This window comes from Lepidochelys kempii, chromosome 20, assembly GCF_965140285.1.
Source record: "Lepidochelys kempii isolate rLepKem1 chromosome 20, rLepKem1.hap1, whole genome shotgun sequence".
NCBI lineage: Eukaryota > Metazoa > Chordata > Testudines > Cheloniidae > Lepidochelys > Lepidochelys kempii.
In genome coordinates, this window is record NC_136399.1 from 5591627 (window position 1) to 5616689 (window position 25063).

Sequence of the window (25063 nt, forward strand, 5' to 3'; positions counted from 1 at the left end):
TACACTTGTAAGAGGACCACATTTCATGAAGGAGTTTCAAACCACTTCAAGCTAGGACAGTTTGAAGCTACTTTATGTTTCAAATGTGAATGGTGTCCGCTGTGTCAATTAATCTTTTTAAATTATGACCATGATCTAAGATCCACATTTTCAGAATTTTCTTACATCATTCATATGCTTGGATGAATAAGGCTGCTTTCCTGAACTGCGGTCCATATTTGGAACTGTCTTTATAGTGTAGACTCAACCACCCTCCTTATACAGTTTGGAAGTTGTTCGATACTCCCTCAGGACCAGATTTACTCTTCTTTACACAGATTTGGGCCCTAGTCGGGGAGCGACGTACTCATGTAACCGAGGAGCAGAATTTGGCCCTCCTATGGGTTCAGTCTCTCAGTTAGGCCTGTCTTTTTATCTTATCTATTGATATAGCATCCATCCCGAGAGTAGAAGAGCAGCTGTCCCATTTCAGACAAGATACATCAATACCTATATTGATTATTCACAATGGAGTTTTTATCTTTGTTGTACTGTTCCTTTTGAGAAATAAGAAAACAGAGTAAAAGTAAAATGTACTTTTTCTCCCAAATCTATGTGCCATTCCTGATCTTGATTGAACAGGGGAGAGCGTCTTTCCTCTGGATTAAGAATCCAGCTGAGACAACTACCCCAGCCCCACACATTCTACAAGGGAATCCAAAGTCAGAGCAGTGGCATTCAGTGAAGGGTAGCTGCTCTCTTTGAACATCCTGATAGATGAAATAAAGGACTGGGGGTCATCATTAAAAGTACCTTAAATGGGAGCTCAATCCCCAGAGCTAGGATTGCCGAATCAGGAAAAAACAAGAAAGTACGTCCTCTCAGGGATTGGCATATTCAAGTTTACAAGAGAGACGATAAAGACTGGCCATGACGTAGAAAAATCAAAATTCAAGTTCGCCAGTAAGAAAAGAGCCTGAGTAATAGTCAGCTAAAGAATGGAAGGGACCAGTTGACCCAGGAAGTTACAAGAGCCTTTATTAAAATGGAGAGCTACTTTTGTCCTTCTGTCTGCTTGCTTCTGGCCAAGGTTGGCTCAGGAATAGAGGGGGAATCTCTTGGGGTCCAGCAACTCTGCTGGCTTGGGAAAGTGTGCACTGCATCACCCACTCCTCCCTGTGTGAGACAATCTCTGTGCCTCTGTTTCGACAGTTCAAAACCCTTAAAAATACCTTTCTTTACAGCTCAATACAGAAATTGCCAGAACCTAGTCCTGTACTTTTTTCTTTAAAAACAAACAATGAAATGGGGATGTTTGCACGACAATGATATGAATCCATGTCTGTATTTTTATATCTTTAGACGCTCAACAAATATACAAAAATCTGCATTAAAATAACAATTAGTAAGTTTGCAAAACTGAGCAATGGAAAGTTTGGAAATGCCAGGATTCAGGGAGTCTGAGTCCTGTGCACGTGCATTTTGACACAGCTTTTAATTGCACAATTGTCCTATTTTTTTCCACAGGCCCCTCATTCAGTGACCATTGAAGTGTTGTTTGTTGCTTGCCTTCAGATGCTGTGTACATACTTCTGCAACGTGAACACATCAAGTCAGGTTCCAGGTCGCAGTCCTTCTCTTCCAGGGGCTCAGTGGCCAGGGCCCAGTATATCTAAAATATCAGGTAAATCCCTGGGATTAGGGTTGTGGCTGACAGGGCCTATTTCTCAGGCACCATGAAGTTTTCTACTCGAAGGATGAGGCTTGTCTGTGCAGTAGATAGAGCTTTCTCAGGGGACAGTCTTTGACAGGAGAACAAACTCCCATGTCATTCTGAGGCTATTAGAGAGACAAGGTGGGTGAGGGAGAGGGTGACCAGATAGTAAGTATGAAAAATCGTGATGGGGGTGGGGTGGGATTGATAGGTGCCTAAACCCCGAATATCTGGACTGTCCCTATAAACTTAGGACATCTGGTCACCCTAGCTGAGGTAATATCTTCTGTTGGACCAACTTCTGTTGGTGAAAGAAATAACCTTTCAAGGACCTGAAGGAGAACTCTGTGCAGTCCTTTCACCAACAGAAGTTAGTCCAATAAAAGATATTACCATGACAGATGTGAGTCATATTATTAATGTACTAGAGGAAGCTGCTCAGATACTTCATTGATGAGAACCGTAGAAAAACCTAGACAGAATAAAGTGAAGGAGAAAGAGAGAGCCTCTTTCTGAGATTATCCTTTTCCTTCTCCCTAATGATCCTATTTGCTAACAAAGATATACATTCTTAGTGCTGTTGTGGCTTTGTGCAGAAGTGTGAATTGTCTCAGTAGATTCGGATGTATTTTATCTTTTAGGCAAAGATATCGAAAACAGGGAATACAAACAACACATGTTATGCAAACCCGCACCACTAGGTGACAGCAGATATGTTGAGTTGTCATTAGCTGAGAAACCATTTCAAAAAGCGAAGTCATGTTCTTGGAATTCTGCTTTAAGCCACAAGGCACACAGCTAAGCAGAGTCATCTTCTGAGTGCTGGAGCTTTAATTTTTTTTCCATATGAGAACCTGCTTAAAATCCCATTAATGAACTGTGTTCTCTTCACTCTCCTATTTGTCTGTGCTGTGACGGAAAAATATAATTGTTTGTCAATAATGGCTTTTATTTGAAGCAGAGAGTGAGAAAACATGTGTGTAAAATGCTTTGAAGAAGAAAATCTCTCTAGAAATGCAAATTATTATTATTATTATTGTTGTTATTGGGTCAAATTCTACAGTAGGTATTTAGGCTCCTAGCTTCCACTGATTTCAGTGGAAGTTAGGAGTCTAAAGACCTTTGAGGAGCTGGGCCTCATACCCTACTCAGACAAAACTTTGACTGACTTTAATTCAGCCTAGCCCTGCGCTGGGTTAAGCCCAATATCTTACTGTACATTGTACAGAAGCTTCTTGCTAGCAGGAGTCAATCTGCAGCTGTTTTTTCAGTAATGCTGTCAAGGTTCCTTCCCCACTCTGAACTCTAGGGTACAGATGTGGGGACCTGCATGAAAACCTCCTAAGCTTACTTTTACCAGCATAGGTTAAACCTTCCCCAAGGTACAAATTAATTTGACCCTTTGCCCTTGGAATTTCCACTGCCACCACCAAACTTTAACTGGGTTTACTAGGAAACATAGTTTGGACACGTCTTTCCCCCCCAAATCCTCCCAACTCTTGCACCCCACTTCCTGGGGAAGGTTTGGTAAAAATCCTCACCAATTTGCATAGGTGACCACAGACCCACACCCTTGGATCTTAGAACAATGAAAAAGCATTCAGTTTTCTTACAAGAAGACTTTTAATAGAAGGAAAGGAATAGCTCTGTAAAATCAGGATGGTAGATACCTTACAGGGTAATTCCATTCAAAACATAGAGAATCCCTCTAGGCAAAACCTTAAGTTACAAAAAAGACACACAGACAAGAATAGTCATTCTATTCAGCACAGCTCTTCTCAGCCATTTAAAGAAATCATAATCTAACACATACCTAGCTAGATTACTTACTAAAAGTTCTCAGACTCCAGTCCTGTTCTGTCCCCAGCACAAGCAGCAGACAGAGACAGAGACACAGACCCTTTGTTTTTTCTCCCTCCTCCCAGCTTTTGAAAGGATCTTGTCTCCTCATTGGTCATTTTGGTCAGGTGCCAACGAGGTTACCTTTAGCTTCTTAACCCTTTGCGGGTGAGAGGATGTTTCCTCTGGCCAGGAGGGATTTTAAAGGGTTTACCCTTCCCTTTATATTTATGACAAATGCATTTTCTGTATTTACCAGCTTTGTTTTCTTGCACCCTCAGTCATTTTGGGCCTTGTACATAATGTGTATAAATGGAATATTTATCATCCTCTCTGACTGTAACGTGTTTTAAGTGATGGTATATTGTCAAGCTGCATTCAGTATGGGTTGATCTGTTGATCCTCATTAGTGAGAGAAGTGTATGAATTACGAGCCCAAGCAGGATCCCGCTGCTCATTGCTGCAGCTCAACTTGCACTGCTGCAGAACACTATTTGTGTGTGTGCACAAGGCTTGTGTTGTGAAAACCTTGCCCCCTGTAAATACACTCAAAGTCAACCTCTGATCCAGCTCTTGTCAAATGCAGCCAGTTAACATCACAGTGACCACGGGTGTAAAGCTGTGGCCTCCTCCTTTTGAGGGTCTACTGTTGCCCAAGCTCTAAGTCAAGCTGAGGCAGTGTTGGGGTGATGAGGTGCTAATTTATGAGCTCCTTGATGCCTGCACAGTGTTTGTCATGGCTTTGCCACACATACTCTTGTTCTTTTCTTGATCTTAATCTATTCTGTGGCATTACATAGTTCATGGTGTTACTTGTCACATGCATGAACACTCTTCCCATCACTGGTCCATCCGTAGTGGACTTATATGTGGATGCCTTGCCCGGATGGTAACAGCTGCAATGAGCAAGCATTCTTACAATTACCTGTGCTCCTACCTGATGCTGCATTTTTGAAAGGCCCAACTTTATGGAGCCAGGTGTAGACAGTGAGGGGTGCAGAACACCAGCACAGAGACAGGCAAACTCTCTGTGCTGACCATGCCCTTAGCTTCTTGCAGAGTGGCCTGCTGTTTATGTACTAAAACTGGAGTAGGCCTCAACGGTGTGCCACTGGATACTTTCCATCTTGTGCAAATGTACGAGTCCCCAGTTTACACAATGGCATGGAACAGGGGCTGAGTCACATCAAACCCTGAATCAGGAAGAAAGTTCCCGAAATAGGTAGCTCTATATTAGTTATCTGCTGGTACCTGGTCAAAGGGGGCTTTTTTGCTTGCTTTATTATCCTCTTGTCTGTTTGTTGTGCTGTTAAGATGTGTTAATTAATTAATGACAGTTAAGGACCATCTTGTTCTCTGTTTGTACAGGTCCGAGCGCAATGGGATCCTACTCTGTGACTGGGACTGTGAGGCAGTACTGCAATACAAATAATCACATGCTGATCTCCAGAAATATTTTTATACCGTGGCCATCCCCACTAGCTTAAGAGATTAGTCACGGAAAATGGAAGTTTGTGAACCTGACATCTGCAGTTTAACTCAGTCCCCTTGTCTCCTGCACTGAGTGTTCTTTCTGCTCAATACACACTCAATGGTAGGCATGCCCACAGAATAGGGTTATGAAGATGGGTCTCTGGGAGGCTTTGATTTCCTCTACCATGGGATGCTATTGCAGGAAGGAGGTTTGCTGGGAAGAGATGGGGTCCGTCTGACCAAGAAGGAGAAGAACATCTTCATGCACTGACTCACCAACCTTAGGAGAAGAGCTTAAAACTAAGTTCAGAGGGGGCAGGTGAAAAAAGCCACCAGGTAAAAAAAGGTGGCCTTAATAGAGGACTAGCTGTGTGGGGAGAAGTAGATGTGGAAAATTGCAGTAGAATTATAGGAGAAACAAGAGGGAAATCCATGGGGGCATCTGCTTAACATCTTAGATGTCTGTACACACAAGCAAGGAGGAATACTAATGGGGAATAAACAGTAAGAACTGGGAGTTTTAGAACATAAATCTTAACTGAGCTTAACTGCATCACAGATACTTGATGGGATAAATCTCATGACTGGACTATTGGTATAGAGGGCTATAGCTTGTTGAGGAAGGACAGGCAGAAAAAAAAAGAGAGGACATATTGCATTGTAAACCTGTTCTGAGGTCCAGAAGGAGGTGAGAAGCAGACCAGTTGAAAGTCTCTGAGTAAAGATAAAAGAGGGAATAAACAGGGGTGAGGTCCTGGTAGGGGTCTATTACAGACCACCAAATCAGGAAGAGGAGGGAGAGGAGGCATTTCTAGAACAAACAACAGAAATATGCAAAACAGAAATCCTGATTGTATTGGGGGACTTTACCTACCCAGACATCAGCTGAAAAAGGAATATGGTAAAACCCCAAATTACCCAATAAGTTCCTGGAATGTACTGGGGACAATGCTTTGTTTCAGAAAATGGAGGAAGAAACCGGGGGGACAGCCACTGTAGACTTGATTCTGACCAGCAGGGAGGAGCTGGTGGTGAATGTGAACGTGGAAGGTGATTTGGGTGAAAGGGATCAGGAAGGATAGATTTCATGATTCTAAGGAAAGGAAGGAGTGAGAATGACAGGAGAAGGACTGCCAAAAGCAGACTTTAACATCCTCAGAGAATTGGTAGGTAGCGACCCATGGAGAAAACGTCTAAGGCATAAAGGAGTTCAGGAAAGCTGGCAGTTTCTCCAGGAGACAATATTAAAGGCACAACTGCCAATGCAAAGGAAAGAGAGGAAGAATAGTAAGAGGCCAATGGCTCCATCAGAAGTTTTGTAATGACCTGAAAATCAAAAAGAAATCCTACAAAATGGGGAAACATGGACGAATTACTAAGGAGGAGTACAAAAGAATAGTGTGTCCGTGTAAGGGCAAAATCAGAAAGGGTAAGGCACCAAATCAGTTATACATAGCAAAGGACACATGTCATTGTAATTCTTTTTCCATATGGTTTACTGCAAAGAGTGTCATCACTCTGAATGCTTTAAAGGCAACATCATCTCCAAAATCAAGTGTGGGCTCTACATATGGCCATACAGATGACACCACACTGTATTAAACACAACAAAAATAATTTAGTTGATTTGTTTGGCAGGACATGGAAATGAAGAATAAATTTCAATTCATTTTAAAACAATATAAAAATCAAGATTTGTAATACAGTCCAATAAGATTTCATCAAGCTTTTTAATCAACCAAATTAAAAAGCAAAAGAAACCAACCACCCACACTCAAGTGTCACTGTGCATTCTCCAAGGCAGTTTCTTCTCTTTCTTTGTTCGGTGCTTTTATTTTCTATCCATTCAACCAGGAGCAGATTTTCCAATAAAACCAATATTGGAAAGTGTGGCAAACTGAGAGAGGGACGGAACCAAAATTCAAAACGATTTCGAGCGAATGAGAAATTCTACACTGGAGCAAATTTAGCCACCTATTGGACTGCGTACATGGATGGGCCCAGATATTGAAATGTATTTAGGTTCCTCACATCTATTGATTTCAGTGCGAGTTAGGAGCCTAAATACCTTTGAGACTCTTGTCCATGTCATCACAGCACCTACCTGGTCAGCAGCAGTTTATGTGCTATGTCACAGTCACAGCGATGTCATAATAGTGCTTGCATAATCTTAACTGGCTATTCCGGACAGGACAGCCTGAGAGGCCAGCTGCCTATCAGTACTGGAGCTCTTTGGAGAAAGGACTGGAGGAAGTGTTGAGGAAAGATTAAAAGATGAATAAATTTGTGAGTGATCAGGAGGTAACCGACAGAGGTAAGGGTCAGCATTGTATTCTCTATATCCATTCTATATTCACACACACATTTAGAAAGCATAGGCATACAGATGAGCTGTAATGTTCTCCATTTGTGTGAGCAGAACCTCAGCTGCTGTAAACCAGTGTCCCTCCTTTGACTTCCTTGTAGCTGTGTTGATTTACACCAGTTGAGGAGTTGGCCTACAGCCTCTGGACCTGGAAACTTTCCTGAGAATCTGAGTTTCTAGGGAATGTTATGGGGGAGGTCTTCCTTCTTTTCTCCCAGTTGTTTTATGTTTGTTATGGGTCCTCATTTTGTGTCTTCTGCATCCATAGAGCCAACTCCATCAGCGATAGGGGAAATTAGAACAAAAAAGGCAGAAGGACTTCTCCTCTAGCTGTCTAAATGAAGCTCTGCTACTATCTTAAATGCAAGAGAACAAAGCATGGGGTCACATTTCTTAGCAACACTAGTGCTCCTCATCCCACACAGATGGGCAGAGTAGGTTACAGTCATGATTCCGTTTGCATCTGGGTGTTACAACTGAAGGATGCAATTTGCATAACGGATGGGCAATCACCTAACCTCAAGTAGTCTTTCCTGGGAAGGGGAAATCTTGTTAGTTCCTCCTTCATGCTTGGAATGCTGTTACAATGGAGACAGATAAATACGGCATTTCAGATTTCTTGTGAAATATTAAGTCTCCTGGAGAATTTCTGCCCTGAGGGAAGAGATACATGGGAGATCAAATCCTGGTTTTTTTCATACACCAGCTATTTCATTGTTTCCTAGAGTTTAAGGCCAGAAGGGACCATTAGATCATCTAGTCTGACTTCCTGTATTTCACAGGCCACTAAATTTCACCTAGCAACCCTACACTGAACCCCAAAACTTGTCTTGGACAGAAACATTTCAGTCTGTAGGAGACAAAACTGTTGTGTGCCGTCGGCAGAGGACAGGAGAGACTGAGGTTCCACCAATGCCTGAGGCCCTTGCAATGGCCGAGAATTGATTGGGTCAGATATACTCAGATTATCCTAGCAGGTGATCAGTGCCCCATCCTGCCACTCAAAGGTCCCTGCCAATCCGACCAGGGGGAAATTCCTTCCCACCCACAACTCTGGAGATCAGTTGGACCCTGAGCATGTGAGCAGGACAGCTAAGGAAACAGATTCTCTGAACCATTTTAGAGCACTGGTCCACCCTACCAGGTGTCCCATCTCCTGCTATGGTCAATCCCTGATGCTTCAGATGAAGGTTGGAGGGACCCACCCCACCCCACCCCACCCCACTCACAGCGTACACCTCGCCAATTGTGCATGGGGGTGGGGGTGGGGGGCGGGGGAATTCCTTTATGACCTCTACAGGCAACTGTACAGGGGGGAGGGATAGCTCAGTGGTTTGAGCTGTGAGTTCAATCCTTGAGGGGGCCATTTAGGGATCTGGGGCAAAAGTTGGGGATTGGTCCTGCTTTCAGCAGGGGGTCGGACTAGATGACCTCCTGAGGTCCCTTCCAACCCTGATATTCTATGAACTGGATGAACTCCGTTCCATGAGTCTTCTCTGCAAGTATTTAAATGACCATAAAAGAAGATTAAAGGCTTTCTTCAAAACAAGGGGCCTAAAGTTAAGCTTCTAAATTCATACTGAGGTCTCCAACAGTGGCCTGATTTTCAAGAGATACCGAGCCCCAAAAGTTCCGAGCATAGCTAACAGGTACATCTGGGTGCTCAAGATTTTTGAAAATGAGGCCCTGACTAAGCAAAACTCCTCAGCATGTGCTTAACTTTAGCTCTATTTCTTGGCTTAGAGTTAAATTATTATTCTGTATGCTATCAAAACTCATCAATTGACAGTAAAGAGGGAAAGGAAGATTATTTTACGTGGGGACCTACTTGAAAGGAGCAAATTTGCTTCATTATGATTTCCCCCCAAGCACACTGGGGAGTTCAGCAAACAAACCTGGTCATGAGGAGGAAGGAAGAGGATTTCCAGGATTCCCAGGTCTACATCTCACAGTGTTTGGGCTCCTGCAGAATCTTGACTGGATAGTGAATTAAAGAGGCCAGCACCAATTTCTGCTGTCAGTGGTAACCAGCCGAATCCTTTTATTTAATTTCAGGTGTTTATAATGAGGTTGTTTCCCTCCTGGCACATATGGATGACCAAGATAAGGGCAAAATTGCCCTCAGGATTGCCTTTATAGCCGAGACCAAGCTGGCTATCGTTCTGACAGTTCTGCTCGAGAAACTGCAAAAGGATGAGGTAGGGCAGTTTCATGAAATTGCATCCGCTTTCCAGGTGTCCACACCAAATTCTGCCTGACTTCATGGGGGTACAAGGGACTGCACGGGGGTAATTCAGTGTAGAACTTGGCCTGGCGCACCATCAGGAGAATCAGTATTCGCCCTTCTGTCCTCAGGCGTAAACTCATCATGCAAAATGCTGTTCTTACAGATCAGGATGATACAATGCTCTATAAAGAGAGCATTGCCCTTTTACACACAGTGGAGTACATGGGCTGTAGACAGTAAAAGTACACCATCGGACTAGCAGTAATCTCTTCTAATAATACTTTGCCCTTCTTTAGCATCTTCGTCCAAATATCTCAAAGCACTTCCCTAATACTAATGAATTAAGACTCACAGCACCCTTGTGAGAATGGGAAGCATTATCCCCATTTACGGATGACTTGTGTCACAGGGAATTAAGTAACTTGCTCAACACCACTTAGCAAGTTAGTCAAAGAATGTGAATAAAACCCAAGTGAACTGACTCCCTGCTCTAAAGCCTAGCCAACACTCCTTTGTTATGATGACATATTATTGAGATTATAGCATTGAAGGGACCCTTATCTATATATTTTCTACTGGGGGAATTCTGCAAGAAAAAAATAAAAATGATGCGTACAATATTTTAGAGGTTCTGCAAAATTCTGCATATTTTGTTTGTCAAAATAATGCAATATAATTACACCCGTTAAAATGATTTTTGGTTATTTATTTCAAAATACCTGTCAGCAAGTATGTCTGTATGAATACAGACAACAAAAAGGATTCAGGAAATGTTTTTTGACAAACCAATTCCTTACTCTGCATGTTAATACAGAACTCTGAGTAATAATTCATTTAAACTCAATACAGAACCATATTTCTTGCACCCCTTAGGCGCAGTGCAAAGGCTTGGTAGAGTCAAGGGTAATGGAGGGAAGTAAATTGCTGGGAAGGAGCCTGGGTGTGAACTTGGAGCGTTGCTGGGTATGGGTGGGAAAAGTATGGAACAGTTTTTTTGGGAGGGGCAGGGAGGAATTGTTAGGCAGCTCCCCCCATGCAGACCCTGTCTGACCCCTAACCTCTCCCATTCAGTAAGGCACATCTGCCCCTGTCTCCATGTGTTCCTGCACACCCATGGGTCCTTGCACCCCTGTCCACATGTGTCCCTCCACCCCCACTCAGAAACCCACTCCCCCCATCCCCATGTGTGTTAGGGGGCTTATTCATTCACCCACTCACTTCCCTGGTCCTTCTCAGATGAACAGAGAGCAACAATACCCGAAGTCCAAAGGTGCAAACAATTCCATGTTTATTGGGTGAACTTCCAGCAAGCATGATTTCAGTTTCCTTCCTTAGTGTCCCCCTTCCCAGCTCTGACACCACAGAGCCTTACAGCTGTGTCCCTGTTCCCATTCCTGCCCTTAGCCAAACATGATTCCAATTTCCCCAGCCCCATTCCCTGTTCCCATTTCCCCCTTTAGCAAAACATGATTCCAATTTCCCCACCCCCATTCCCTGTTCCCATTTCCCCCACCCACACACCCACCCCCTCACTTCCTGATTGACTGCAGACTATATAGTAAAACTTGACTTCTGCTTAGCTGTACCTTAACCAATCCTTTTCCTGAAATTTAACTAACCAATCCTAACATATTGTAACATGATTATGTAACCAATTATATCCCACCACCTTAATTAGTTTACAGCCAGCAAAATTAATGATACAGCAGAGAGAAACAATCACAGAACCAGACAGAGATTATACAGACAAACAATGGGGAAATGGGGACTACAGTGATAGAACAAACCCAGAAATGAGGATTTCACATCCCTGCTAGTGATAAGTGAGTTCTTGCCAGACAGGATGCTTTCAAACTAAGTTTCCTTTTACATCTTCTAGGCCCTTCCCTTTCTCTGGAGGCAATAGGCATTATCAGGACAGGATTGTGTTCCGAACAGCCCAATAGCACCTTATTTCAATGTGACTAGTTGGGAATGTGAAGAGGTGACTGGTCGCTTCCCAGCTTATGGCTGCCTCTGCTGCTTAGCCAGAGGCCTTAGCCTAAGAACAGGGCCTCAGACTGTCACAGTAAGAGAAGGACCTTACACTGGCAGACAGTGATTTTCATTCTTTCTTTTATACCTCTAGAACTAGCCAAGTGATAAGAATACACCTAAATTCTTAGCTGATAGGCCTTTACAGACAGGCCTGAACATCTATATCCTAACAATGTGTCCCTGTACCCCCTCCCCCTGTCCCCATGTGTCTCTGTGCCCCCAGCCAACCGGCCCCTGTCCTTATGTAGCTCTGCACCTCCTCCCCCATCACTATGGAGCCCTGAACCTCCCTCCTCCTCTAACTCTGTGCCTCCACTCCCATTCAGCCCCTGCCCCAGTCTGTCCTCCCCCACTAGCCCTTATGAGCCCCTGACTGACCCCACCCCAGCATCCCACACTGTCTGTCTCCCCATAGCCCCTGTCTCCTGACCTGGCCTGCTGTGAAGAAGACAGGCTCTCTCTCTTCCTTCGCTGATAGGGAGTTGCTGCTTTGTTCTATTGCCACAGCACCCTTTGGTGGGCAAGAGATGGAACGGCAGCAGCATTTCAGCAGAAGCTTTTTACTGTGCAAAAAAATAAAACTATGCGGGGCTCATTAATTATGCACGTGTGCAGTAGTGCAGAATTGCCCCAGGAGGAATATTCAGACCCCTTTTTTTCCATTGATTAATACTTGCATCCAACAAAGTCCATTTCCCTATTAAGGGCCAACACAGAAGGCATTTTAGTTTCCATTAAAGTACTAGGAGGCCAACTGAACCGCTTGTCTTGGCCTCCGACTCCTTTAATTATTTGAATTACTTGATTAATTATAAAAAGAAAAGGAGTACTTGTAAGATCTTGTTTTCATAGAATATCAGGGTTGGAAGGGACCTCAGAGGTCATCTAGTCCAACCCCCTGCTCAAAGCAGGACCAATCCCCAATTTTTGCCCCAGATCCCTAAATGGCCCCCTCAAGGATTGAACTCACAACCCTGGGTTTAGCAGGCCAATGCTCAAACCACTTGTGGCACCTTAGACACTAACCAATTTCTTTGAGCGTAAGCTTTCATGAGCTACAGCTCACTTCATCGGATTCATTCAGTGGAAAATACAGTGAGGAGATTTAGATACACACAGAACATGAAAAAATGGGTGTTATCATACTCACTGTAAGGAGAGTGATTAATTATGTTAATTCATGTGATTAATTACTTGAATTACTTGAATTATGTAGTGCTTATGTATTGATAAGTTGTCAGTGACAATTTTCAATTAAAAAAATCCTCCTTACATTTAAAAATGAATGGAAGGGCTTCTCCCCAGTGGAGCTGTCTGTTATGATTGCAGTTTGCAGAAGCATGCCTTTTAAAGCAGAACCACTGGAACGTATAGCCAATCAAGAGATCTGATGCAGACCCTGTCTGACCCCTAAGCTCTCCCATTCAGAGATCTGATTGGCTTTGAACCTTCCAAAGTGGGTTATGACCTTGGCATGCAGGTCACACAGATGTCTAGACTCACAGGAGACCGAGACGGAAAAGACCTATTGGATCATCCAGTCCATTTCCCTGCTAATGCAGGAGCATTCCCAGCAGCCATTTTCCACTGTTTTGGCCAAACTAATTTGAAAAGCCCCTAAGGACCGAACTTCCGCCTCTTTCCTAGGAAGACTATGTCATAACCTAATAGCCCTGTCTTACAGTTGGGGCATTTTTCCTGTTATCAAAGTCTAAATTGAATGTCCTTTTTTAGCTTAATCCCATTACTCCTACTTTTACCAAAATGTATTATCCTAAAAAATTCCTCTCCCTCCTTGGTGTTCACACCCTCCAGGTAGTTGTATGGTATTATCCTCTCTCCTTCAGAGTCATCCCTTGGCCGCATCAGACACAGACAGCTCTTTCCGTCTGTCTGCAGAAGCAGGGGTCTGCTCGGGCCCAATTTTTAAGCCCGACCTGAACTGGCCCCCGGCCCACTCACCTCACCCTGAGAGGGCTGAATCATTTTCCATCCTGGTCCCAACCTTTCCCCCCAAACCGGATCCTGCCGCTGCATCCTGCTCATGGGGCTGGTGCAGCGGCCACTGTGTGCAGCAATGGCTCCATCCTCTGACACGGCCCCTGCTGCGCTGGGTCTGTGCTGCAGAGAGAGGGAGATGCTGTGACTCCTCGGCATCCTTGCTCCACAGCGCGTGCAGCGCAGGAAGGAGGTGGTGGCTGGCAGGAACACGCAGTCCCGGTTGTGCCGATCCCAGGGGCTAAAGGAGGAGAGCCGACCTGACCCCACCCCAAGAGGGTCCAGTTGTTTTCTCACCCAACCTGACCCGGACGCCTGTGGTCAGGTCCCCTAGGATTTGGGTCAGGTTGCAGGGCTCTATCCAGAAGTCACTTCTGCCAGCCCCCTGCATTCTTTTTTGCTCTCCCAGGAATGACTTCCATTTGTTGATCTCTCTGGGAATGTGGTGCTAGAAAAGGCACTCATCCAGATGCAGTCACAGCTCAGCTGAACAGAGAGGAACTGTTATCTTCCTGCTTTGTGCCATGATCCCTGTGTGTAAAAGACCCGACCCACATGGCTCTTTGTGGTAGCCATCACACCTTGCATATACCTCTTGACTTTGTTTTCCACTGTCACCCCCAGGGCACTTGTTGCTTCCCACTTTTCTCCCTCCCATTCTGTCAGTTACTTCTACCTCCTTTCCAGGGGTGCTAGTTTGCAGTTTTCTGAAATGAATCTTGGTCTCTCCTCAGGCTTTTAATTTCTCAGTGTCCCGCTTTATTTTTTCTCGGTCCCAACTGATCCTACAACTCCTCCATAGTTAGTCTCATCTGTGAAGTTCTACACTGATGGGCCACATAAAAGACACCTTCACGCGTGCTACTGTCCGTGTAGATCTAAGGGCTGAGCTCATTGCCCCCGGGAGCGGTTGAGGACTCACTGCAGGAGTTGGGTATTTTATATTCCACATTTACAAATTCTGCCTGGAGTGGCTAGAGCAAGGGCAAGGTGCTCATTTTTATTGTTTGTTCTGAATAAATGAAACTAGAGAAGGGGGCAGTGAAGGGCGCTTCCTCTGGCTCTTTTCTCTCCAGGAAGATTAAACAATGTCAGTTGCTCGGCTGCTTCTGAAGCGCTGCTGAATGCGGTGCTTGTGGAGGGCAGGGCATGTTTTACGCCAATTAAGCCACCAATTAGGGCAGGGGCTTATTAGCTACAGTACTGTCTGGTCGGCAAGAAAAACTTTTCCCAATTCTCCTTTATGTTTTGTCCCCAGCAAAACAGAATAGACATTTACTATGTCCTGGAGAAACTCTTACAGCAGGACACCCAGGGCCTAGAGAGACGGCTTCTGAAGAAAATAATAACCCTAGCCTCAAACCACATGACAGAGACTCAGGTAAGTTAGTTCTCCCGAGATACCAATCAAAGGATCCAAAGCTTTAACTCATTCAAACTCTCTTTTGGGGGGATAAACTATATACTGAAATGAAAATGTATTCTTCTGTTAGAGGTCCACACCTTCCTCCAGACCAAAGCCCAGGTCCTAGACAGCACTTGTGCACATGCATAAGATGGGACAACTCACATGCTGAAAGTTACACATGTGCTGATGAAGCAGCTTGCAAGCAACTCAAAGGCTGAAAACTGTTTAGCCAAGTGACTCAAGTGACTCAAGGAATATTTATGACGAATGACTCTACCCTCAGAAAGTTGGGTTGGTTCATTCACAACTCGTGCACAGAAATAAGGACTTAACTCATGTAAACAACTCTGGCTAGTGCAACCAGCTTCAGTCACCTCAGTCTCTCTCTTTTGGTTTTTGGTTTTAGGAAGCAAGAAATGAAGTAAAAGTGGCAGCTAGCAACACCTTAGTGACTCTGGCACGCTGCTATTTCAGTGATGTCATGTTAGAGCTGGTGTATCATCTGGAGCTGCCTGAAGAGTTTATTTTCATGACATTGGGCAACCTGTCATCCGCCTATGGTATGGTCACTTCCCTCTTTCTTTCAAAGTGATTGTTTTTCATTTAAGGACAGGGGATTATCTCTCTACCTAAAAATGTTACCGCTAAACAGAGCTCTGTTTGAGTGTGTGTGTGTAGAAACACAAGATTAACTGCTGTTGCTAGTTCTGGCCTCCAGATCATGAGCGATCCAGCTGGAGGTGCAAGCTCTAACCTATGCCCCTGAGTGAAGTACCTTAAGGATGGGAATGAGTGGAAGATCAGGTCTAGTGGAGCTCTTCTCCACCCCACTTGCCATCCCGCCCCAGTGCTCTCTCCCCTTGCTCTGGGAGTGAGTTGGGCATTGGGCACAGCTGTACACCTGTGGAGGATTCCCCTCTTCAGGGTGAATCCCCCACTGGCTTTCAATGGCTGCTTTAAAGCCATTCTGCTCTGCTTACGCAGCGCCAATGGCCTCGGAACCCATAGCATCCTGCCCCACAGTGTTTCTACGTGTGTTGTAAGAAGGCAGAGAGCAGCTGATTGTCTGTCTTCCTTCTCTTCTGGCCTTTCTCTGCAGCACTTAAGTGTATCCCTTTTGTGGGAATGATCCTGAAGGACATGATCTCCATGTTGGCGTTAGTCAAGGACAGCAGGATGAGACAAGCATTTTGCGGTGGTAAGTGCCAGCACTTCCTGTAGGTGCCCCAAATGGATATTTAGGGGGTCTTGGTACAGATTTAAGTGACTGACCAAGTTTGCAAACAGGCCCTGAACTGTGCTCCCTTCCCTGGATTGCACCAGGTGCTGCATTCCTTGGCTCCCGTAGCACTCAGTGAAGTTGAGAGTGCTCCTTCCTTTGCAGGAGGTGCTGAGCATTTGTAAGTTCAGGCCCTTTATGACTCATGCATATCGTTTAAAATAAACAGACACAAAGGCTGAAGCTGCCCCTCTGCCAGGAGGCTCCTGGGGGAGGAGGTGAAGAGAGCAGATTTCATTACTGTACATTTAAAAATCCCCTGTTTCCCACTCCTCCACCCATTCTCTCTCCTCAGTTTCTTCATCATCATCATCATCATCATCTCCTTTCACCCTCTTTCTCTGTCTACTCCACTTCTCTCTTCCTTTGCTTTTCAGGTGATGCTCAGTAAGGGGTTAATCCTGCGCCCTTGAGGGAAATGGGAATTTTGCCATCCACTTCACAGAGAACAGGATTGGGCCCTAATTCGTCTTAGCAAGGACACTAGATGCACCTACTTTTAGGGCAAAGTGCTCCCCACTACCTTCAAATCCCACTAAAGCCAATGGCAGTGAGGAGCACTGAACATCTTTCAGACAAACTGTAACTCAGGATGAAATCATACAGTGTTCGGGTTCAATAAACAATAACTGCAGGGGACGAGAGTCTTCAAATGATGGTAATTGAAAAAAGATGGAGAGATGTACAAAGAAAAAAGCCTTTTAAGAAACAAGAAATGGAATGGGGAAAAGAGAAATAGCTCCCAATTGAGATGGGATTTCAGCATCTAGTCCTGATAGTAGCTGCCATGGTACTGGAGTAAACGATAGGCCTGGGTGTCTTCTCTGAGAAAGCAACTTCTCCTCATTATTACTATGTCCTTTTCACATGGCCTGTCTTCTCTCCTTCTGTGCAGTTCTGGAAAAATGCTCAAGGGCAGTGAATGTATATTTTATGAACTGGGAAAAGTGCCCATTCCCCAGAATGGGTGAATCACAATTCTGCAAGAACATTCTTCCCTTATATAGTCATGTGACCAGCAAGTGGCTGAGCTGTGAGGAGCTGGAGGTGAGAATTGCTGGCTTTCTAAACTTTTAGCGGAAATTGTGATGTTACATTCTGTGTGTCTGGCACTCTTTGTGATGATGGCATTTAATGGTAGGTCCTTTTGGATGGAACAGATTGTCATGTAAAACATCGAAAACCCATACGTTTCTAATGTCACCACATCATGGAAATTCGGTCTGTACCCAGTGTACATGGAGTCTAGTTTTGTGCACCTAATGTGCAGATGAACCCGGGATAGTGGGCTAAATTAATTCCTGGTCTAAGTCCATTCAGCCCCAGTGGAGTTACAGCAGGGATGAGTTGGCCTAGAATGCATACTAATCTGGGGAAATATTTTACCTGGTCTAGTTGTGAGGTGCATTAGAATATAATCCTGACACCAACCCTACGAGTCCTGGTTCTTTACCAGGAAATATTGGGATAGGACCGTTCCGACAGTGGAACAAGGGAAACTGCACTCATTAGAAGTAGGAAAGGTGTGCCTATTGGAAGATATTGAATGAATTCATAGGAACATAAATTCTGTGTCTCATCTATGCAGCTCAAGAAGGCCGTCATCAAAGCCCTTGGTCCCATGATGGGCATCCTGCTACACAAAAAGGAGCCGCAAAATCCAATATTTAAAGAGATCTCATGGCTCCTTGAGCAATATAAGGAGGAAATTGATGTTTTTCACGTCACCAAGGTGAGGTACCACTCATGAAGGTAACTGTCTCTGTGTGTGCCTGTATGACCTGCAGGAGGAATTTGCTGCCAGTGGGGTTTCCTGGTCTAGATAGTGACTTGTTAGATAATAAATATGCACACAAGTTCTGGGTTTATACACATGGTGACCCAGGCAACAAGATTTGTAGGTAACTGCCTCTTCTGAAAAGCATCCTCTGTTTCCTGGGGAGGAGGAGAAGGAGATAAAAAACAAAACACCTGCACAACAAGATACTCCCTCCTTGTGATTTCCCAAAACATCCTGTCAACTCTGTGTCTCTCTTTTAGATCATAAGCTCCTCAGAGCAGGGGCTACCATATGTTGTCTCTGGTCGATACCAAGCCAACTGTCAACGGTTGAAAATTAATAATAAGGAGGCTTGAGGGTCATTGCTTTGCATTGCATAACTCAATAGATATAAAATCATTGCCTGTCTGTTTCATCTACCATTCTATGCAGTGCTGTTGTAGCCATGTTGGTCCAAGATATTGGAGCGACAAGGTGGGTGTGATAATCTAATTGAAGATATTGTCTCACTCACCTTGTCTCTCTATTTCATCCCCCCTCAGTACCACATGAGCGAGAAGTAAGGGGCCATATTCTGTCTTCAGTGGGGCTACACAGTTGTAAATGAAGTCATGAGACAGCTCTAACTTCTTGGTAGTGATATTTACTCACCGTCTATGTTGGTTGAAGCTTTCTAGTACGAAGTATGTGGTCACTTTGGGGGTTGAAATACCCATGATTTGGAGGGAACCAATGCATCATGGACCTGTTTGATAGCATCAGGGCACTACACAACTGTGTAAACATAGTAAAATATGTAGATGGCATCCGGGACATTCTGGAAGCTTCAAGCAGCAAAGGAGAAAAGTGTGTTAGATGCAGGAAGGAATTCGATTTTCACCTTTTTTTTCATCAATAACCTGGCAGAGGACATAAAATCATCACTGATAAAGTTGGCAAATGAGATAAAAATGGGGGAGTGGTAAATAATGGAGAGGACAGCTCATGGATTCAGAGTGATCTAGATCACTTAGCAAACTGGGCGCAAAGAAACAATATGCCTTTAAATACGGCTGAATGTAAATGTATGTGTCTAGGCACAAGGGATTTAGGCCACACATACCTGATGGGGGATGCTGTCCTGGGAAGCAGTGACTCTGAAAAAGATTTTGGGGGTCATGGGGCATAATCAGCTGAACATGAACTCATGCTGTGGCCAAAAAAGCTAAAGCTGGGGTGCATCAAAAGGAGAATCTCAAGGAGGAGCACAGTGGTTATTTTACCTCTAAATCTGGCACTTGTCTGACGACTGTTGGAATCCTGTGTCCAGTTCTAGTGGCCACAATTCAAAAAGGGTGTTGAAAAATTGACAGAAGAGCCACAGTGACGAAAGGATTAGAAAATATGCCTTACAGAGGGAGAATCAAGGAAGTAAATCTCTTTAGTTTAATACACAGAAAGTAAAAGGGTGTGTGATGGGGTTTACCTACCCCGCATTGGTTCAGCAGGGGTTAATCCTGCTTTGTGGGCCGAGGAGGCCATGCCCCCTCATCTCTGCTCGGCATGCTTCAGCTGGACCCAGGATACAAAAGAGAGCCGCTCAGCTCAGGCTGGGATGGCTGCTGAAGGGAGCAGAGGCGCATTGCAGGCTCCTGCAGAGAGACTGCCAGTGCTCCAGGATTCAGAGGCCAGCTGGACTGTGGCTGCAGCTGACCCCCAGCCACCCAATGCCAGAGATGGAGGAGAGACCCCAGAATCCCTGAGAGTCCCAGCTGCGGAAGAACGGGTGGGAAGCAGCCTAGGTGGACGAAGCATTGATCCAGTTGAGGTAGCGGGCTTGACTCAGCATGCTTTGGAAGGATCCCCGCTGAGTTGGTGGCAGATACCCCTGCGCCCTGGGCTGGGACCCTGTGGAATAGGTAGGACCCAGTGGAGAAGGGCTCACCACTAGGTAACACTTCCCTGCCACAAAAGGTGGTTCTATCGACTCTGGCCACTAGGCCGCATTGCCCTGCAGCCAAGGGTGGGTCTACTGACTTTGGCCACTAGGCCGCACTGCCATCCCTAGAAGGGCAGCCCAAGTGACTCAGGCTGTTGGGCTGCGGTCCCTCACCCAAGGGCTGCTGCACTGATCCCGACCATTAGGCGATGCTGCCCTAGGAGCCTGGACTGCTGTGGTGGCTAGGGAGACTAGGCCAGTTGGGCCACTCCAGATCTACTTCAATTCCTCCTCAACCTGATACCACCCTGATGGGGTGGACCTATCCTGTGACAGGGTGACTTAATTACAGTCTATAATATCTTACATGAGGGACTCCTATTATCTAATGGGCTCTTCTGTCTAGCAGAGAAAGGTGTCACTTGATCCAATGGCTAGAAACTGAAGCTAGACACTTTCAGACTGGAAATACGGCGTACATTTTTAATGGTGAGATAATTAACCATTAGAGCCATTTATCAAGGGCCGAGGCGGATTCTGACGATTTTTCAATCAGGATTGGTATGTTTTTCTAAAAGCTCTGCTCTGGGAATGATTCTGGGCAAGGTCTATGGCCTGTGTCATACCGACCGGAGGTCAGACTAGATGATGGCAAGAATCCGGTCCGGCCTTGGAATCTAGGAATCCCCTGAATCTGCTTCAGTCACTACATATGGCTCCTTTGTGTGCCCACCATCTGACTTTCGCCCTCTGTTGCAGAGTCTGAGCCAGCTCTTGGAGGTCTCTGGTGAATATAAGATCCCTCTACCTAAAGCGAAGTTTCAAGCCATCTGCAGAGCTCTGCACAACCAGGTGAGGGGTGGTTTTGCTTGGATCCCTTGAGCTTAGGCACAGCAGATCTGAAGCATATTAACACTGAAAAATCGATGGAATGATCGTGGAGAGCCTGGGGACCTCCTCATGCCTTACTGATTTCTGCAGGCTCAAGAGTAAGCAGGGAGCGCTCTCATTTTCTTAGCTACTATCCAGCTCAGTTTGTAAAGCAATTTCACCATAAGCCGATTACCAGGGGGAGTCAGAGTTGTAAAGTAAAAACTGTGGCTGTGTCTTGATTAGGTCAGCTCTGCTGCTCAAAACACTTTAGCTTCTCTTATCTAATGTATTGGTCATTGTCTTTGAGTCTTGCTGTGCATGCAGGACCATCTCCCTGGGGTTCAGACCTCTAGTTGGACAAGCAGGAAGCGGAAGCTTAGAAATTCATTGAACATTTTTCTTTTCCATTGCTTCTGATTAGCTTTTCTTTGACCATTTCCCTTCTTCCCACAGATCTGTTCTCCAGCTAAGCAGCTCAGCATTGAAAACCACAAAGAGCTGTTCCATTGTGTACTTCTGCTAGGTAAGGGGAAGACACTCTGAGTGACACTGTGGTTTCTTTGTAACTTCCTTACCTTTGTGAGGTACGGTAAGAAGAAGAGTTCTGCAGGCAGTGAGGATGTGATTTCTTCCCTTGCAGCCCGTTCTTCTCCTGATGACATGCTAGCATTTCTACACAAGCAGCAGGAGATTGAGCATGAGGCCGTTCGTGTGATGTCTTTAGAGCTCCTGAGGGCTATTGTTGGGGCTGACTGTAAGTAACACAGGAGCAACTGTGCCAGCTGCCCTCTTGGCCGACATGCTGAGGGTTGAGTTGAGGACATCCAGAGCTAAAAGCTTGAGCTACTAGAGATTGAGCTAAAGAACCAAGGCTGTGTAGGCCCGGCAGGGCTGCAACAGACTCATCACCTCTGCAACTGGGGCACAGAGGCTCTAGAACACACAGTCACCAGTGGTTTGGAGATCCACTAAGGGACCAAATGCTGCCCTAAGTTACCCCCATATGGCTCCATATGGAAATCAACAGGTTCAACTAAGTGCTGAATGTAGCCCAAGATATTTGTCAAGGTCTTTTTCAACTTCAAATACAGAAGTTAACTTGGGGCTAATGCACGTTAACAATAATCAGATAAAAATAGAATAATACTCCTGACTCGAGAATCCTAAGTATTATACACTCTAGACTAGATTCTGAGTCCTGTTATGCCGGTGTAAACACAGATTAACTTCAGGTTTCAGAGTAACAGCCGTGTTAGTCTGTATTCGCAAAAAGAAAAGGAGCACGAAAGCTCATGCTCAAATAAATTGGTTAGTCTCTAAGGTGCCACAAGTACTCCTTTTCTTTTTGCAGATTAACTTCAGTCACCTCAGTCTATCAAACTCCTTTATAATATTTCCATCATGGTAGTAGGATGGCACTATTTAGAGAAATGGAATTACTTTAGATTTACACTGGTGCAACTGAGACCAGAATCTGGTCCTATGTTTTCCCCACTGATTCTGTAGAGGAGAGAAGCTTGGTACTATTCTTAACTAGGGCCCTTTGAAATCCAGGATTAATTCCAGTGTGGAAAGTGAGTGTGTGTGGAACAAAGAAGTACTGTACACCTCTCCTTATCTTTCAGTGCCTGAGACAAGAGTTAAAAAGCTTCTGATTGTGAAATCCACTCTCAGTGATCAGAATGCTACGGTAAGATTGTGTGTGGAACAGTGAACTATTTCAATTTTTTCAGTGTTATGGGATGAATGGATATCTGGGTGGAGCTTTCATTCAGATCCAGATGGGAGACTGCAGAATAGAGAAGGCATGTCATTCTCCTGCCGGTGTTAAATGTATCCATGTTTCTAATCCAAGGAGACAAAATCAAAAGCATAATGGCCCAACTTGACTATCATACACATTGTAAGGAGAGTGATCCCTTTAGATAAGCTATTACCAGCAGGAGAGTGGGATGGGAGGAGGTATTGTTTCATGGTCTCTGTGTATATAATGTCTTCTGCAGTTTCCACAGTATGCATCTGATGAAGTGAGCTGTAGCTCACGAAAGCTTATGCTCAAATAAATTGGTTAGTCTCTAAGGTGCCACAAGTACTCCTTTTCTTTTTGTCTTGATACAGTGGAAGTGCCTCTCGTTAAGTTATTATGGGTCATACACAGGTTGCCTGGTCTGCCAGTGTCACAAATGCATTCTTGGTTCTTATGCTCCCAGGGTGGTAAAGGAAAATTTCTATTTAACCAGCTAAGAACATAAAACATAAGAATGGCTAACCTGCCTCCCGCAAAAGAATGGTTCATCTGGTCCAGTATCCTGGCTTCTGACTGCATTGTGTGAAGAAATGCTTCCTTTGGTTTGTTTTAAACCTGCTGCCTATTAATTTCATTGGGGGACCCCTTGGTCTTGTGTTAGGTGAAGGGCTAAATAACACTTCCTTATTGACTTTCTCTACACCAGTCATGATTTTATAGACCTCTAGCATATTCCCTCTTCGTTGTCTCTTTTCCAAGCTGAAACGTCGCTCTTTTTTTAACCTCCCTTGGGTGAGAAGTTATCCCATAGGCCTAATTTGTGTTGCTCTTCTCCGTATTTCTTCCCATTCTAACACATCTTTTTTGAGATGAGATGACCAAAACTGCATGCAGTATTCAAGGTGTGGGGGTCCTGTAGATTCATATCGTGGCATAATGATAGTTGCTGTCTTCTTATCGATCCTTTTCCTAAGGGTTCCTAACATGTTGTTAACTTTTTTGACTGCATGTTGAGCGGATGCTTTCAGAGAACTGTACACAATGACTCTGAGGTCTCTTTCTTGAGTGATAACAGCTAATTTAGACCCCATCCATTTGTATGTACAATTGGGATTATCTTTTCCAAAGTGCATTACCCAGTACAGTACAGGAATCAGGGGCACAATGTTACCAGATGTGCCTGTTACTTTGGGGTAGGCTCATTGATTAGGGTTACTCTTCTTGGGGGAGGGGGGGAGGGTCTGTCATTCTATTAATGTGCTGCTTATGTCACTTGTGTGGAGCTCTCCTCCTTCCTTCTGCAAGTCCCCTCCCAGTGGAGCTATCCTGCAGGACCTTGGTTCCCCAGGGCTGGGTCCCTCCAGCCTAGAATGAGATGAACACGCACGCACGCACGCACTAGCAGAGCGAGTCTGAGCGGACCAGGTCCATCAGCCCTCTCCAGCTGATCCTCTCATATGGCCCTGTACTCAATGGGCTGGGTTAAGCAGCACTTTCAGCTGCTCCCCTCTGACGTGCCCCAAGTTTAACACATCCCTGTCCCACTTTCACGTTACAATTGTACTGGTAGTAACCCACTTCATGAGCAAACCCCACAGTATTTTTGGGCACTACCGGGATCTTTAGCTTAGGTAAAAGAAGGGTTGCTGCAGAGTAAATGGGGGAAGCGGAAAATACAGAGCATAATTTGGAGGGAGAGGGAGAGAGAGAGAGAGAGAAGCAGCCAGCTGAACCATAAAAGTTATTTGCTGAATAATAGTGATAACTACACAAGGAGGGCTAAACAAACATAATGGTTACATTTGAAAGGCTAATACCTGAGGAAGAAAAGAAAATGGAGGGGCGGGGGTGTGTGGGGGGGAATCTCACCCACTCCATGAGGCTTGAACTGGTTGGGGTTCCCAGGTGGTGGTGGTAGCTCAGGGTCCTGAGTGCTGGAGACAGGCAGAGCCCCCCGCACGATCAGTCAGGAGATGGAATCCCAGTGGAACTGAAGCAGAGGTTGGGTCTATACATCAGAACCCTTACTTGGGCATAGGTAGGGGGTTTTGTAGAGAAAATACAATGGTTCAAGGGAGAACACTAGATTTGTTTATGGGTAAACTGATGGGTTTTCAAGGGTTTTCTTTAGGCTAGACAATAGGAGCTGATCACTCTTGGCTATGGGTGGTGGTTTTTTCCAGGCAGCTCACAAGGCAACTAGGCTGCTTCAGTATTTTAGGATAATAAAGATTTATTACTAGAATTGGTCTGATAATTGCTGAGCTAGGTGTGTGCAGGCGTAGGTTCATTAGCATCTGGAGCAGGGATTCCCATGATGCAGTGTGTGCCTGCTTTTCTGGTCCCAGAGTTCAGTGCGGTTCTCTGTTCCTCATTCTTCATGCTAATTCCTATCCCATCTTTCATGCAGATGACGCTAGGGGAGT